The 16,628-nt window shown below is 44.4% G+C and overlaps 1 long non-coding RNA gene across 1 annotated transcript in view; it reads right to left on the bottom strand.

Moving 5' to 3' along the window:
- Nucleotides 1-1,088: 1,088 nt before the first annotated feature.
- Nucleotides 1,089-16,628, bottom strand: part of LOC135384022 (uncharacterized) — a 34,889-nt gene continuing 19,349 nt past the window's right edge. Inside the window, exons 2-4 of the long non-coding RNA XR_010420212.1 lie at nucleotides 8,071-8,213; nucleotides 2,024-2,247; nucleotides 1,089-1,855 (exon numbers count right to left, since the gene is read on the bottom strand). This is a non-coding gene — a long non-coding RNA (uncharacterized LOC135384022). The remainder of the gene's footprint in view (nucleotides 1,856-2,023; nucleotides 2,248-8,070; nucleotides 8,214-16,628) is intronic.

Below are 16,628 nucleotides of genomic sequence, written 5' to 3'. Positions count from 1 at the left end.
TTTTAGGTGCTGGCACAGTTAGCGATGCTGTGAAAAAAAAAAAAGATACCCGCACTTCACATGTAAACAAAGCTGGCTACCCGGCGGCTATCACGCAAGGTACTTTCTCTCTGCCGTCCTCTCTCCACATCCCCCCGTCTGTGCACCGCCCATAGCCACAGCTGCTTGGCGGCGCTAACACGAAAAAAAAAAAAAAAGAAAAAGAAAATAACTAGATAATGTTCGGCAACCTGTGTAAGCTAATGTAATTCTATCTGGCCAGAAATGTTTCACTTCAGTCACAAACCGAGTGTTGTAAACGAAAAAGTAGCAAGCATTCAACCGGAAGGAGAACCATAGCAACAATGAGGTAGCAATTCGACCCGAATCAGATGAGATGGCACGTTGGATCAGGCGGCCACATGCGCGCGCATGCTCCTCCTATGAATGCAGGGATTGGATGGAGCTGGATGAGTGAACGGTGGTGATGTGCCCCAAGGTCAAAAGTCTTCGGCCGAACTTCGGCTTGCAGTTCAGTAGCATGCGGTGACGCACGGAAAAAAGTTCGGTCCCGATTTGGGTTCCGTGTACAGCACACGGTACAGTCGGTACGGTACAGTGTTCGGATGGCGTTTCGTGCCATGCGATTCAGCCGTTACACTTAGGAGGAGAATTTCACTGTCGCTCTTCTCGTCCCACAGGCACTATACGAAAGATAAAAGTTCGTGTGGACTTGAACTGCACCCCCCCCCACCCCCCCCCCCCACACACACATACTTTAAAAAAACGAAGCTGAAATAGACGGCACGGAAGTTTTACGGCCCCATTTTCTTGCTTTCGCGAACTCCGTCTGCATTTGCACGAAGTGACTTGAGACGTGGCGAGCTGGGTCAGGAAGTCAAATCGCGACTTCCGAACTGGCCGATGGGGCAATGTAGGCCTAGAGCTAGCGATGCGAAAATCACAAAACAAAGCACGACAGCATCATGTGGGAAGTGACCCCGATAGGACGGCTAGAGGAAAACGTTGGAGATGATCGAGCTATAGCCCGGGGAGCTAAGTCTGATATAGGCAACAGACATCAACAAAGCTAATGAATAAGTTTAGAATAAAAGTAATAAGAGTACTTTATTCACCAAAGTGCAAAATGGGAGTGAGAGAAAACCCGCAGGATGTGAATTCACGATGTTCATCTCGCATTCAGCAGTGCGGTATCGACAAGAAAACAATGATAATGTGGTACTGAAATTTTTTTCATCACCTACATTTGGGGAGGGGGTGGGGTGGCTGAAGCAGCCAAAACGAGGCAGCCACGTTTCTAGGGGACTGTGGATGCAAGGAAATAATGTACTGAACGATATACCGCGTGACCTCCCAAAAACCTAGCTCCAAATTTATGAGGGCGGAATTTCCTTCACCATTTTCGTTCTTTCCCTTAGGAAGGTGGCGGCAGCGATGTTCAGTTCCCCATCGCGTTCAGTGCGCTCTTCGCATGCTTTGTAGAGGATGAAGGTTTGCCGGCCAGCGCGTTTTCGCACGATGTTCATATTCGAACCTGTGTTTCGGGAGTTTATTTTGGTACCGAGTTATTTCCGAACTGTAGTATTCTCATTCACGTTAAACTAGGATTTGTTATTTTGAAACGAGAATTGTGGGAATACGTTATTTCTGCACGAGTGTTTCCGGAGTTTATTTTGGTACTGTGTTATTTCGGTACCCGGCCCAGATTCTCGAGCACAACGAACCATGGCGTGAACAGAGGAACGCGTGTCCCAGACATTCCCCTCAGGTCACGTGTCCTCTTCCAAGGTAGCTGCACGGAGGAGTGAAGCGGCCGTCTATGATGTCACATTACATCGTGCGTCAATAGATTTTCCTGGACAGAAGAATCAGTTTCAACTATACTCCATTTCCCCAAGCATCTACGCTTGCAGGATTGCATCGCTACGTACACATGGCGTTTTAACATCTGTATAGAGGCTCGTGAAGCGAAGTGTCACGGCCCCTTTAGTGTCATTCGAATTCTTCAATACGACAATCTTACCATGACCGTTTTCCCTTGTGTGTCTTTTTCAAAAGTTCACTGTCACGGAACCGTCTCCGACGACGAACGCTGACGACAGTTCTAGCTGCTGGCAGCTGAGTTCGCAAGATACCTGTAGAAACGAGCTTCTGACAAAGGACTAGTCTACAAAAGCCCGGTTCCACAGGGTAGATTACGAATGGCTCGTGCGAGATGAGTCTTGCGTTGGGATGAACGATGAATGCCTGAAGTAATGACAAAGAAAAAAATATATATTCAGCATTATTTTATTTTCCTTCCTTCGAAATATAATATACTACAACACAATTTCAATACTGGTTTATAAATGTAGTTGAACACAAGTTCTCGCTGCAATAGGGCGCCCGCAAACCGATTCTCAACCGAAAAGGGTGTCCGGCGGTCCTCCTCGCATGACATGAGTTTGCGTGAAGACTTCCTTTTTCGATGCTCAAATACCACCTCGAATGTCCCATACAAGTAGTAGTGGCCATGTCCAAAAGGCTGGGAACACCAGCTGCAGGTATAGTTCCAGCTCAAGATTTGGGACACGGCAGTGGCCAATGCATCTACTTCGAACGTGAGATGCTTGCTTGATGCTTATTTCTACAGTTCCGTTGTTATTCCGTAGTTAAAGAGACTGCAAAATGAGTTTATGTACCACCATGTAGAATTCGGCCTTGTGATCACACATAAGTAATTCCATCTCAGTTGTTCATGGGACCATATTAAGCCACATGGGCCATGGGGACATATTAAGCCATATGGGCCATGGGGCCATATTATTTATGGGGCCGCTGCATATTAAGCGATTTCCAAGATTGATAGCCGCCTTATCGCAGCGTCCACAAACGTCCGCCAGGAACAGTTGGAGGACGCCCCGAATTGGCCCGGTACCACCTGATAGCCACACGATGTATTTAAAAGAAAAAAAAAAGGCTAAGTTCTATCAAAGGTACTGTAAAGCAGCAGGCATATAATTTTATACTGCTGAGTGCTCAGTATGCAAAAGCCACAAATTTCGTTCAAATCCCCCTCCTAGTTTTTTTTAGAAAATTCAGATTTAATATTACGGGCAACCCTGTGTCTAAGGCCTTGCACAAGTCCGTAGGTCCTACCATGTAGGCCGGCGAACATAAACATGCGAATAACAATGGGAGCGTACAGCAGCATCTGTGGACTGCTACCATCACCACGTCAGCTTGCCAGACGTGGTGCATTTTTGCGTAGGTGACTCTCATGGTGATTCTGCTGACAGTTTGTTACTCATTTCCGAGATTTACCAATGTGATTTACCAATTTACCATTTTGAGAGAATATATGTCAATAACTATCTAGTTTGAACGAACTTTTCAAAGAAGGTTCATGAAGCCGGCTATTTAGCCCCGACTTAGCCGATAGAGAGTTGGGGACACGTAATACGGTTGCTCGACGAATAGGCGATTGTTTCCCACCACAGGCGTCGCCTCGCATCTTTTCACCGCAATTTCAGCCGTGATTAAAAAATATTTAGTCGCACATAAAATTTGCAGTGTGCGTTTCTTTCGGAGTAAGCTTTCAGATGCCGCTGCCAATATTAACAGCTTGCCTGCTGTTTTACATGCAGTAGTTTTAATCCTGTTTCGAAGAAGCACTGCTGCACTTGAGCAATGCGGTTTAAACCGTTGTAACCTGCATGGACATCAGCGCCATCTGCTGGCCATGCACTCTCTTCTCACGTCGTCTGCTAACCGCCATCACTCATTCCTGCGTGATTGGAGGGATCAGAACGTGAATGCCGTGAATGTGAACGTGAATGCAGTGAAAGTCGCTTTTCTGTCACTGTTCTCTGCAAAGCCTGACATCCCGCGGATTACTGGCTTCCACTGCACTGATTCGGGATGCACCACCAACCGTCCCTCTTCGCCGACCAGCGTCTTTTTTTGGTTTCACAACACTGCCGAGCGTACATTGCAGCTGGCTAGAGTAGTTGCTTGTGTTCTCAACAGATTACGCACGAGACCAAAAACCCGTGTAGCTAAATTTGCAAAAACTGTCGACAAAACGTGCGGCCTATGTGGACAAGAAGAGGAGACCGCGGAGCATGTAACATTATTGTGAGAGCATTCAATCGTCGCAAGGGAAAGTGGCACTACGGGAAACAAGAGAAACGTGGAAGCGGTGCAGAAAACAAAGGTCGGTTAAACGAGTGGTGGTATAGGAACAATCGAGATCATAATTTGTATATGGGGGAGTAGTAGATGATCCTTATAATTTTCTAATACTCGTACTTTCCAATTTTTAGGCTAGGTGGCGAATGCTACCCCTCGTTGCAAAGGGAAAGTTGCAATATCCAATCCAATCCAATGCTAGTGGCTCAAGAGTGTCCGCAAGTTTTGCTCTGCGCAGCAATCTTTAAAATTCGACTGCTAAAAATGCTTAATTATGGAAGGGAGCTATTGCGTATAGGCCTCTTTCCTTTTACAAACAAAAGACGCCATTAGTGTGTGGGCAACCACACGAACGGGACTCCCGATTACCGTATGTAATTGGAGATTGCTTCAGGTGTTGTCGAGTGGTAATTTCTGGCAAATTGTGGTACATTATTCTCATTGTCCCGGGCTCTGTCCGGACTCTGTAATTTGTTTTGCCCACACCGGCCATGTGACGTCACCCGTGGAAACTAGTCTATAGCTGAAGGATCAATGACATAATTACAAGCTTTCAGGCAACAACAACAATAATAATAATAATAATTGGGGCTTTTACGTCGCGAGACACAACAACAATAAATGATGACGATGAGATGGACAAGATTTCAGAAGAACATATGGCTTGTATACGTTTACCACTCACTTTACCGAATGTTTTACAGCGCTTGACGCACCTTGTTTTGCATGTGTACACGAGAGAAATTACTAGAGGTGCGCCGTCGTGAAGCAAGTACACGTAACTTTAGGAATGGCGAGCATGGGCATGTGTCATCATGTCATGACATAGACTTGGATCATTATTCGTACCCCACCTCACATTTCATATCCCATACAGACCAGTGTGTCATCACTTCATCGATTTTTTGAAGTTGTGGAAGCAGGAGGACCTCGATATTCCCGGTTGCGAAATACCCGCTCTCGAAACAAGGAAAATCAAGGAGAATGCTCAATTGCTTCCCCAGATGATATACCTCGTTTAAAAACACGACATTACTATTTAACCACTCAAGTTCACGGGCTTCCGATGTCTGTCCAAGACGTTTTAGCGAACGAAAGCCACATTCTAGCAGCGGTTACGCTTATCAGGGCGGACACGACAGACCAGCATGTCGGTTACTTTATTATTAGGTTTGTCCAGGGATGGGCAGTATTTAAATACATTGTAATAGAATACTATTTAAAATATAAATACATGTATTTATATTTTGTATTTAAATACAGACTTGAAAAATGTATTTATAATTATATTTAAATATCAATTTTCGGTTATTTATTATTGTAAATACTTTATAAATACTCCTAAATACAGGATATACTGACTGATATCTTAAAGTTGCCCTGCATTTGACCTTTCGAGAAGAGGAGCGAGTTTGGGGTACAGTTATGCCGTGTTTAGTCATTGCCATCGTGCTAAGTCATTTTAGATGGCGACTTTTTCACTGTTGTTGCGGACAACAGTCGCGGCTACCCGATGACCTTGTTGTGCGAAGCATCTAAAAATCATCTAAAATCTAAAATCTAAAAAGCATCAAATTTCATACACGCATTTGTTCATCGGCACCTGTGGAGATTCTGTTCTTCTTTGCGAATCTGATTGTACGGCCGAACAGAAGATGCCTAAACGATGCAGTCTTCGAGAAACCTCTAATATTAAAATCACCATGATAATCTAACAAATAAATGCTATTGTTCCTTGCTGATTTGTTGTTACGATCATCGTTATTTCTGTAATTCCAGATGACATCTTCCTCACAGTATTTATGGTAGTTGTTACGGTATTTAAATACTGTATTTATATGTTGTATTTAAATACTCACGCTGAAAAGTATTTGTGAAGATTATTCAAATACCCCTTTCAATAAAGTATTTTGATTTATATTTAAATACCCAAAAATGTATTTATGACCATCCCTGGGTTTCTCCAAGTTCGGTGTTTGTATTTTTACGAGCAGGTTAGTATAAATTCGCCTTTGGCAGTTTGCCGCGCGAGACTGCGCATTCTGTAGTCAGATAACGTTCATTTACAGTAGTTTATTTTGCGACGGGGATTTCGATCCCGTTATTTCGAGGTACACCCGTGGAAGCACCACAGATTAAGCAGATAAATTTCGCAGTTATTAGGTCAGGTCCTAATATGTACACGATCCAAACCAACACTTTTTCATCAGTCTCGGGACATGTGCATTGCGACAGCTCGCTATTACAGAGAAGAAATGTGTCAAACAGCACGTTATGTGGTCTACAAAAAGACCATCAGGGAAGAAGCATAGCAGCATGCATAAATTAGTTTATGTACATGCAGGCACGAAGAATATGTTGTGTATTCCCCGGCGATGTCCAGCAGCTGGCTCCACCCTCTTCTCCGCCCACTTAACTCAAAATAATGACATCGCCTTCAGTGTCAGGCAACTTCAGACGGTGACATTTGTTTGAGTAGACACTTGACATCTCTTGTCACACAAGTTGCAGAGAAAATTAGATTGCGCGGAGTGCGATTCAAAGTTCCTCTTCTATAGAACTCTGGGTATTTCCGTGTATACAGTGGGTCTTTTATCGGCTATCCACAAGAAATTTGGGTGCTACTTGATTCTACGTGATGATAGCATTAGAATTTCCCCAACTGGAACGATTTTGAAACTGCACATGCTAGCTGTAATGTAGAATGCATGTTTTCTTTTAGGATGCTTCATCCAATTAGTCAGAACTTCAATGGGATGCAGAATCAACTGGATTTCCAGTTATGCGATGTATTAATTGCACTGAATTAATTACAGGACAACTTATTGGTTAGGTTAGGTTTATGTTGCACTGTAAAGGCTAACTGGTCACTGGTTCTCGACACTATCCCGCAGTGATCAAGAATGATTCGCATGATCACTGAAGGTCCATGGCGGGAAGTTTAACGAATGCTCACTGACAATCAACGGATATATGATCATATATCCGTTGATTGTGCATAAACGAAGTATTTATTGCTAATTATTACTATTATATTATTTATTATTAATTGTGCGAAGTATTTATATGTGCTTCGAAGCACATATAAATACTTCTGATACGCTGGAACAAAAAAAAAAAAAAAAGGAAAAGAGAAACACAAGCTGTGCTGGAACTCGGGAATGGCTGAGTGACTCACTACGTATACGGTGGTCAACGAGTCAGATGCGAGATCAATCGAATAATGTGACGACGAGTGTCATTTAATCAAGACATGCAGTAAAATAATTTCATGCAAACAAGAAAAGCGATGACAAAACAATAGAGCCAAGAAATATGTCATATTGTACGGGAAACAATATATATACAAGCACGTACGCACACAAACATGAGACACCTTCGCAGAAACCGCGCACGCGGGGACGCGCGTAGGGCACACGCCAATAAGAAGAAGACACATAGGCACGACGATGGCATGAGTATCTGTCGGTTGTGGCCGCGTGTCCCATTTGGAGGATTTATGGCATGGGGTGCAGCGGCTAATGACAGCAGTGTCCTCGAGGTCGTTCTCTCGAAGCAAGGCTTTTCTGCCAGAGCACCGCGACACGCGGGAGCAGCAAGTGGCTACGACTGACATTGTCTCGTGCGATGAACAGCAGTCAAGGGCAAGGAGCCGCGGGGAGAGGGAAGAAAATTTATGACCACGTCACTCCGCTTCACAAGCTCGTAAACACGTGCGCGGTTGGTTTGTACAAATTGTCGTGCGCGCGATGGTCATCTGTCACTCGGGGGAGACATAAAGCAAGTGTTCCATAAGGACATCAACTTGTGTACGGCGAGTGCGACTTACGAGGGTGCTTCGATTTAAAGAGAGGATGAGAATACCTTGAATGCCGATAACGGCATCGAACGATGACCCACCTGTCTCGTCGTCTGCTTTCCCAAGATGCAAGTCCAGTCAACGCAGAAGTGCCCGAACTCTCCGAAGGCCTCGCGCGCCTAATCGCTGCTTTAATGTCAGCATGACTTTTCCCCTGTACTGTGATTCATGCCACTGCGTTGTCCTGAAAGGGGAGAACCACGACAGTGAGGAAACCGAGCTGTTGGCATGCGGGACTTTCACTTGAATCCTACTGTTACTGGCTATAATATTATTGAGAGAATTACATATCGTCAACGTATCTCACTTCGAAAGTAACGGCGTGTGATCACAAGAAAATCTTGAGAAAGGCAAGTAAACTGTGAATCTGAAATGTTCGGGCATTGGAAAGCAGATGTTTAGAAATGGACTGAGAGCGCATGCAGAGGTCAAGAGGACGTATTCCGGAGACCCCACGAAAGTAATCGCAACACTACTTCCGACTCCATTTGATAGATGGGCTATCGGAATAGCGAGTTAAGCTTGTTTCTTGCGTGTCGCGGAAAAGTCAAAACTGCTAACGTTATGCAGACTTCCAATGAACCTACGGCATTGGCAGCCAGCTTCGTAATATTGCGAGATACGCTGACATCTCAGAAAACGAACCGCATTTTTGAACGGAACGCGAGCCAGAAACAATAAGAGAAGCATAGGAAAGGGAACATAATTAAACTCCACGTTAGGCTTTATTAAAGCGCGATGCCGGCACCTTTCTCAATGCCAATCTTCAAGAGTTGGCGGAAAGAAAACGAATGAGGCATATCTCTACAGCCTCGTGCGGAAATATACCTAAAGTAAAAAATAAAAAAAGGCAAATAAATTCTACACACACAGAAGGGTAGTATAACACAGTTTACGTGTGAAAAAAAAAAAACGAGGAAAAAAGGACACGAGGAAGAAAAGAAGAATGGAGGCGACAGAAAGTTCCCTAAATTAATTTTTCATGAACTGAAGAGTTTTTTTAAAGTCTCGGGGGATATTTCCTCCAGTGCATGAAATACAACAAAAAGAATGGAGTGAGTGAGGGGGACTCCGTTTTGCAATATAGTCCGGGTAGGAGGGTGGGTGTGGCTTTATGCTTTTAGGATTAGGAGGTCTTTTCTTTCTTCCTTTTTTTCTTCCAGTGCTGAAAGGAAATTTATGGCACTTCCTCGACGAATGATTAATCAGAAACGGAAATGAAAAACAATACGTACATTTTCCTTTTTTAAGCATAAACTGATGCATTCAAAAATTCATTCGACACGCGTGATTCTGTAACAGCTACGTATTTCAGAAACACAAAGACCCTATTTTGACGGATCATCCGTATTGACGGGCAAGCAACATATACAGCACTGATACCCAGGCACGACGCTTCATCCGCTGTATCTGTCATTGACGTGTGTACCGCAATGTCCACTATGAACCTTGTGCACTTCTGTGCGAGGTACCAATTTGAGGATATTTTTAAGCAAACATTTAAAGCACGGTGTATATGTATAGGCCCACGGGGCCTTCTGACGCCACTTCCTTTCCTCTTCGTTGCCCGTGTACGCACTGTTGATGAGGCTGCAAAGACGAAACAGCTGCCCAATGATCGGTTATGTCTGGCTTCTAGCTAACACCACAGACAATCTACTTTAATTTGGGTGCTTGAAAATTTCGAATTTGACAAAGACAACACTTAAGATCCATGACGAAAACCCGAGACTGGGAAAAAGACGAAAAACAGACGACACAACACAAAGTCTCAAGAGAGAGAGTTGAGACTTTGTGTTGTGTCGTCTGTTTTTCGTCTTTCCCAGTCTCGGGTTTTCGTCATGGATCTTAGCCACCAGCTCGCTTGCTTTTTAACCATTTTGTCTGCAACACTTAACATTAATGTAGATGGGTAGAAATCCAGCGAACCGGTAGAGATGTAGGAAGGGAGTTGCCTCAGGACAGAAGCCGCCGATATTTCGAACAGAGACTGTTCTTCTTCTGGGCACCGTCCTCATCATTGGCATGGTATTTAAATGGTTAGGTGTGACGTGTTTAAAGGTTCATGCGAATTGTGGGTCAACAGCCCGGAGGGAAGAAAGGTCCGTACGCCGTAAAAACCCGTACGGACCTTTCTTCCCTCCGGGCTGTTGACCCACAATTCGCATGAACCTTTAAACACGTCACACCTAACCATTTAAATACCATGCCAATGATGAGGACGGTGCCCAGAAGAAGAACAGTCTCTGTTCGAAATATCGGCGGCTTCTGTCCTGAGGCAACTCCCTTCTTAACATTAATGTGTTGCCTTGCTAAGTTACTGCCATAGTACTTGAACCACCAATCTTCTCTTCGGGCTCCTACCAACGTATGCCTTTAGAATAAGGCCGCGTGAATTCAGCAGAACCAACACAACACCCTGTCAAATGTTTGACATACCGTTACTTTCTACGTCTTCCTGTTTTTCGTATACTCGGATCTTTCTTACAATTTACTGTCCTTGATATTCCCGGTCTGCTGTTGAATTGCCGAACGTCGCTCTCTCTCTCTCTCTGTATATATATATATATATATATATATATATATATATATTTCTTTAGACCATACCGGTGTGACTTGATCAGAGCCGCGCACTGCCGTCGTCTCGCTATATCTACGATAAATCCCCGTAAAAACTCCGCCAACGACATAAAACAGGCACACAAATATCCCCATTCAAAGCAAATACTACTCGTCGCAAGTAACGCGCTCTCAAATTCGATTTTCCTGCTTTCTTCATCCGCACGCGGATCTTACAGGACGAGGAGACATCACTCTCTCCTTCGCTGCCATTTTTCCGCTTCGTCTTTCGCGCTGTGCGATCAATAAAGTGCTTTCCAAACTTTCAACAACACATCGGCTCCGCGTTCTCATTGATCAGTTCGCGAGGCGCTGCTGAGAGGGCGTCTATGTGCGCCATGCACCGCTGCTGGCGCACAGGGAATGGGAATGCTGCCACTGAGGATGCAGCGGGTGTCGCGCTCTGTTAGCTGGGTTCCAGCGTAGCGGGAAGGAGACAGCAGACGACAGAAATAAAACACTCGCAGACACAAAACGGCTCACCATACACGAGGGAAAGGGATCGCGAAACAGAGGGAAGCTCTCCTTTTCTTTCCCCAGTCGTGATTCTATCCCGACTTCATCCGGGCTTTTTTTTTTTCTCGTCCTTCTTTCCTTTTGTTTATTCCCCTCCATTCCATGGCAGAGTTCTCCCTCATTTTAGCGCCTTTATCGAACAGTTCTCGCGCTGTCGATTTTGCGCAAGAAGGGGTGTTGTGAGATAGAAGGATGAACCGCGCGAGGAAGGTGCGACACTAGGAAGAGGAGGAAAAAGGGAAGCAGGGCGGGGGGATCACGAAGGCTGATACGGGACGACGACGGAGAGTCATATCTGAAGCGACAGAAAAATGCAGTGCGCATCTCAGTCCAAGCGGAAGTTGTGAGGGAGAAAGAACGACGGTGACACGAGTTGGCAGGGGGGGGATCACAGAGGTCCCTTAAGATAGGGCGAGGATCGGCAGCTTGTGGGAGAGAACATACCAGAAGACACTGTGGAAGGGAGACACAGATCACACACACACACACACGCACCCAACACAAGTACTGAGCTATGTGTAAGAAGTCCGCATGCTGCTAAGATTGTACCAAAAATAGTGCGCAACATGTCTAGTCTTACCACAACGACTGAGGATTCCTCTGTTTTCCTTCTGTAGTTTCTTTGCAGCTCATAACCCAGACAAAAATTAACATCATCGTTGACATTAAAGTTTTATGCATGGTCTGGATAGTTGTAAACGTGCGGAAGTTTTCCCTATTTCCTTTTTGTTTGTTTTTTCTGTGCAAAATGCTCTTTCCTGGTGAATGTATGCGACTGAGGTTTTCTTAGTTGTGTGGGAGATCAAGGCGTAATTGAAAGACTTTTACTTACGAAGGTTTTCCGTGCGAAAGATAAAATTTAAAAGAAAATGAGGCAGCTCAATTGTGCATACTCAAAATCTACAGCATGCGCCATGCAACAGCAACAAAGCGCATCTGAAATTTCATCCCTGATTTCCTTTCTTCCCTCGCGGCGACTCATCATCGTGGTTCGTGGTGTATCAACGTTGAAAAGTGTTCACAAAATCACAAGGAAAAAAAAAAAAACATGGCATCATGCACTGGTCTGCGAGGTCAATAGTGGAGCTTCTCAGTACATACACAGCGCAGCAATTAATTCATTCTAACAACAAGCCTTCACTGTCACATATGCCGTGATACTATTCCCCATTGCTTGTTCTAGTTTGTCTCCTTGTGCAGCTATATCGATTGTGACGAGCGGCAGAGAGGAGGAAACGCAGAACGCGAACGGATATAGCTTCGGGGGGAGGGGGGGGGGGAGAGGCTCAGCTGTGTGCTGCCCCTATCGGGGAGCACTGAAAGCAACCCCACCATTCACGCTCCGCCGAGCATAAGCCGTCGGACGGGGGTTTCTTGTTCCAACTTCCCGCCCAAAGCGGTGTCTCTCTGCTATGTCAGTCCCTGCTATCCAAGAGGGAAGACCGAAAGCTGCCTTTCTTTTTCGTTTCTTCCACCGTTTTTTGTGTACACGTATATGTTTCTAAGAATCGATAGGAAGTTGCTCGAAAACTACAGCTGACCGCAAAGTTTGCGAGTGAAGAGGGAGTATTTGCTTTTCGAGATTCCGTGGAAACTGCTTCGCTGATAAATTGTAGATGGTCTCTTCATATGCTGACCTATATCGGTAGGAGATATGCGATGTGCTGGGGCTCTGAATGCAAGGGAATTGGACAGGACACAGTCGGAACTGAAACCCACTGTTCGCTATTGGTCGAGCATAATTATCTTCCTCTCCCTATTATTTTTTGTTCTCGCCAACATAAACATCCCATCTTAATTCAACCCCCAAACAATCACGTAACTGTTCAGTTGCTTCAAGGTATCCTCTGACACAGGGATTTCATGCTAAGCCGGAAGCGCCTGCATGCAGTGTATAGTACCCGCAACCAAAAAGAAGTGACGAAACACAGCTACCCGCTACTCCCCAAAAACGTATCGCAATACTAGCGTCGCTACAAATGCGAAAAAGTAACGCGATATCAAATAAAAGTAACGTAAATACGATGCCGCAACTTTTCCGCTAGCGTACACTTCTTTATAGGCAACGCCTTACCGTACAGGCATCTCGTTGGCGAATCTGTCTAAAGACGGTGCAATATTTATGTTCCCTCACATAGCCAGCATGCAGCATAAAGTATACCGCTACTTACAGCCAAGATATATTATTTTACATTGATCCTGACTTTGAGATGACACGCGTGTAAGATGTAATTTAATGGCGATAGCGCATATGAGCCATTATGCGCATATGGTGCACATGGAATTCCGGTGGTGAACAACACGAAGAGCTTCCTTAAACTCAGAAAATCATCTGCACAAGCTGGAGCTTTCTGCTGAATTTCTTCCAGCAGAAAGCTCCAAAGGTTTCCTGAAACAACTGGTGCTTCCTTAGCAGGAGGCGCCATCTATATACGAAAGGCTAAAACAACATGTCATATTCTTTCCTCACGCTAGCTGGATGTCACGGTTTAAAACAAAACTACCTTGGGAATCGCGTGTCGTCCTACAAATCGAGTTGTGCAGAGGGATCCTACAAGGAAATTGAAAGGGACAAGGCACCATCGCATCAACACCCAAAGATTCGGTAACTAGTTACTTGTAACTGAGTTACTCCCCATGACTGTTATCGAACACAAGACTTTTTTTCTGCAATAACAGTATTTTATGCGAGATATCCCCGAATCCCGACCTCAAACTTTTCCGTCTGTTTGCTGTTGACGGATAGATCGGTTCTCTCTGTGGTAAAAAAAAACAAAAACAAAAAACATGCAACTTTTCCCTAGATATGTCAGACGCTGTAAACAATCATTTGCTTTCAAGTTCATCGCCTGTGAGCTTCACCAAGCAAGTGTGCAAAGAGCAATAAGCATGCTGGGATACAGACTCCCGAATAATGTTATCATTTCTTCATTCTGTGTGGCTCGCATACCTACAGTGTGACGTACTTAATGTGAGAAAATAACCAGATCGCGTTCGGCAACCTGTGTAATCTAAGGTAATTCTAACTTGCCAGATATGGTTGGCGTCTGGCACGAACAACTTGAAGCAAAGTCGGTGGTATATACCTTTGTAGTGCAATGACTATAGATATATGTATATATGCATGATGTCCCGATATATTTTCGTATTCCTGTTCCAAAAGGCACGACAGTTTGTGTATCTGCTCCGAACATTGAAGCTGCAAAACACAACAGTTTGAAATGTCCTATATCAACACGGTGACACTATAGTTTTGCAACTGGTTGTAATGACGGAAAATAGCTTCGTAGCTCATCGATAACAGTGAAAGTTACATAATGGCAAGGAGGAGACCCGAGATAGGCGAAAAATTAACAGACAACAAATTCAACAGACGGAATTTGTTGTCTGTTAATTTTTCCCCTGTCTCGGGTCTTCTCCTTGAGATTCGTAGCTCATATTATGCAGTATGTTATACATATCGGTTTGTGTTTCGCAAATGTGAGATAAAAAATTCAAAAACGCACAGAATACCACAAATTATATTCCTAAATATTCGAATGCGCTTAGCTTATGAGAGTTAGTGAAATTGAAGAAGAATGTCACATCAGCCCGCCTGATTAGCAAGTAACTTCCGTTCTCCGTAAGTAAGCCGTTCTCTTTTTCTCTGTGTTCCACGTCTTCCATATTATGAAAAGCAGCGGTAACGGAGAAAGAGTCCGCTGCTACCCATATTTGTAGCGGAAATACTTTTTTCCATAACCAATTTAAAATGTAGCTAAATCGCAGCTCCGCTGCTGAAAAAAAGTTGCATATGCGGTATAGCGCCTCTATGTACAACACGTTGTACAACAACGTTGTTCGCCTCACAGCTGTGGACGTCGTCACGACTGTATAGCTGAAGATGATGATAAGATGATGATGACAAGAAGATGAGGGAGTGAAGAAGGCAGGCTCATCTCCAACCGATTTGTGAGGCCAATGACTAATTCCTTTCGAATAGTCGCGCAGTAAAGTCTCAGGTGAAAAGCCTAACCTAATAGCCATTTCCTTCTCACATACGCATGCACGCACTATTACTTGAAAAAGTACAACCGCCTGCTCAGCACTTGCAGTCCTCCATCACCCAGCGCTATCTGCAAATTTTCAAGCTCCAACTTTCAGGACAAAAAGCGCCCGCGGATATCTGATAGGGGCGAGCGGCAGTTGCACAACTTCTGCTGCTATTAAGCGTTCTCGTTATCGACGTTTTCGGAGCGCATTCCACCCGAAGTGAAACCCGTTTATCACGTAACGAAACTTCTAAGAGGACTGGGTAACGCAAAATAATAAATAAAGAGGGAATATCAGCAAAAGGCACCCAAAGCCAACCCTTCCGTCACGTCTCCCGAACTGCCTCGGGGCCCTTTGGATCGTCCCTTATATAAAATCAGCGCGTCGTGGATGTCGGCAGCGGAGCATATTGTTTGCTGCCGCGCGACTGTCATTTTTCATGGCAGCTCTGACATGTTCTTATCTACGCACTTAATTTTCCCTTCTCTTTTTCCTGTTAACAATTAACTCCGTGAGTGCAGGGTTTATGTCTCTATATTTCATGCGCATGCAAAGTTACGGATGGCAGGACACAAGCGGCCTCGCACCAAGATGGGGTAAAATGGTCTGTTTAACGCGCTACCCCACCGCAAGACTGCACGACCATGCAGTGCCGCGAGAATAGCGTTGGGTTCAGAAGCCAACACCATAATTGCAACATGAGACAATATATATGCATCAGCGTATACCAACAGCGATATACACACTTGAAGATACGGTAATGGCCATATAGAGACTTTTCCCTATAGATATTCTGTTTTCCAAATACTTTTTTTCTAATCTCCATGAGACTGTTGCGCTTTATTGCTATACTGCTCATGAATCTTCCCAGTCAGCAAATACGAAATGACTTAACGGAAGAGACATTCTTCTGTTCTAGCACGACACATGGGATGCGTTGTGATATTCTGATATTTATTCATCACATCATGCTTCATCACATCATGGACGCACCCGCTGCACTATATACGTCAGAGTATTGAGGGCAAGATGTTTTGCGAGAGAGAAATCCACGAGCACATGTATACACTCTTAAATTTTATAACACCTTCTTGGGTATAATTGGATGATACCCTAACTGGCATAGATTGAGAAGTTACCCGTCAAAAACAACTCGTTACAAGTTAAGTTACCGCGTGCTAAATGTAACTAAGTTAATAACGAAGTTCTTCAGCATGAAATCTAACTCGCAGTTACTGAGTTACTTAACAAAAAGAACGAGTTACTTCCAAGTTACTCCGGACACAAAATAGCATTACGCAGGTGCAGGGCGCGAGCAGTTGAGTTAGACCTTGAGTTGCCTGCGGAGGAGTGCAACACGCTTAGATCGTTTTGCTTTATGCCCAACAATAGACCTCTCCCTGTTTGTAAATAAATGACGTCATAGTGTTCG

The sequence above is a fragment of the Ornithodoros turicata genome, chromosome 2, assembly GCF_037126465.1.
Source record: "Ornithodoros turicata isolate Travis chromosome 2, ASM3712646v1, whole genome shotgun sequence".
Taxonomy (NCBI): Eukaryota; Metazoa; Arthropoda; class Arachnida; order Ixodida; family Argasidae; genus Ornithodoros; species Ornithodoros turicata.
Note: the sequence above shows the minus strand (reverse complement) of the source record. Positions and strands in the feature narration are given on the sequence as shown.